General features: G+C 41.0%; 1 non-coding gene across 1 annotated transcript; it reads right to left on the bottom strand.

The window, feature by feature from the left end:
* Nucleotides 1-641: 641 nt before the first annotated feature.
* TRNAC-GCA lies at nt 642-713 on the bottom strand. The gene has a single exon. It is a non-coding gene; the product is annotated as a tRNA-Cys (tRNA).
* Nucleotides 714-1,605: the final 892 nt, after the last annotated feature.

Genomic DNA, 1,605 nt, shown 5'->3' with positions numbered 1-1,605 from the left:
TTAGTGAATATTGTTGAGTAACTGGAAGTTTAGTAATCTTAGTAATCTTTATTTTAGTGTTTCTCAAAGGGTGGACACTGCTACAGAATTATCTGGAGTTCTTGACAAAATATATAGTTTTGGCCCTAAAGTATAGGTGTATTGAATGGATCTCTCTGAAATACACACACACGGAAATACACACACACACACACACACACACACACACTCACACTCTCTCTCTCTCTCTCTCCCTCTCTCTCTCTCTCTCTCTCTCTCTCTCTCTCTCTCTCTCTCTCTCTCTACTGGTTTTTTTTCTCTGGAGAACCCTAACACCCTAACTAACACAGTGACATTCAGTGGAGGACATATATGGCCAGAGGAGACCCTGTCTTCCATCTAGAATTAGACAATTGTGAATTCTCAAAATAAAATTAAGAGGGCTGGAATGTTGGACAAAGAAAAAATATGCTAACTCCAGAACGTATGAGCATTTACTAATCTATGTAGAAATTAGGTCTCTCTGGAGCTGCAGTTGTCAAGGAGGCTTCCAAGTGAAGACCTAACTTACCTACTGTCTAGCTTCCCTTGCAGAATGAGTCAATGTGATGGAGTAAGGCTGGATGGAAGTCAAATTTTGTAGTGGGTGAAAAAGACAAACCAGGGGGCACCTGGATTTGAACCAGGGTCCTCTTGATCTGCAGTCAAATGCTCTACACCTGAGCTATACCCCCACCTGGTAACCTATCTCTAACAAGCACCCTAGCCTGTATAGCCATACCCAACTGTTATCCTGGGATGTCTATTTGCTACTGTTCTGTCAACATAAGTCCCCCATATACTATGCCCACATCTCATTTCCCACCTCTTCATACTGTGTGCTTCCTCTACTTATAACCAGCATAGATCCCAAGGGTGCAGAGAAAGAACAATCATCCAGTGGGAAATAGCAGATGGAGGTAAAAAGTTATGGGAATTATATCGTAGAGACTGAAGTCCAAAATCCATTGTGATTTGCAAAGGATGATCAGGGCAACAATGGGGTGCTTTCTTCTTGGGGGGTAATTTATGTAACTATTTTGATTAGCTGGGAAATACACTTCCAATGTAAATAACATAACTTGTTTGACTCTCTTAAAGTGCCTCACAGGATTTAAGAATATGATACAGTCCAGTGTGGTGGCTCATGCTTATAATCCCACCTACTTGGAAGGAGTCCTACTTCCAAAGCAGGAGGACTGTTTGAGGCCAGGAGTCAAAACCACCCTGAGCAACATAGCAAACAGCTTTATCTAAAATATAAAAATAAAAATTAGCCAAGCATAATGGCATGTACCTGTAGTCCCAACTATTTAGGAAGCTAAGGTGGAAGGATCATTTGGGCTCAAGAGTTCAAGGCTGGAGTGAGCTATGATTGCACCACTGCACTCCAGAGTTGCCGACAAAGACCTATAAGACCTTGTCTGTATTTAGAATCAAATTTCTTTCCAGGAGAAAAGTTAAGCTAACCACAAGCCATAGGTAGAAGGTTATTGCCAAAATTGCATTTTCATTTTTCTTAGTAGCAAAGACTCGTTCTTCCTTCATTGGTTTAAGATCATCAACCCTCAACTTTACCTTTCTTTC

This window comes from Carlito syrichta, unplaced genomic scaffold (assembly GCF_000164805.1).
Source record: "Carlito syrichta isolate Samal-C Ts95f unplaced genomic scaffold, Tarsius_syrichta-2.0.1 Scaffold308825, whole genome shotgun sequence".
NCBI classification, from domain to species: domain Eukaryota; kingdom Metazoa; phylum Chordata; class Mammalia; order Primates; family Tarsiidae; genus Carlito; species Carlito syrichta.
This window is presented reverse-complemented; position numbering and strand designations above follow the sequence as displayed.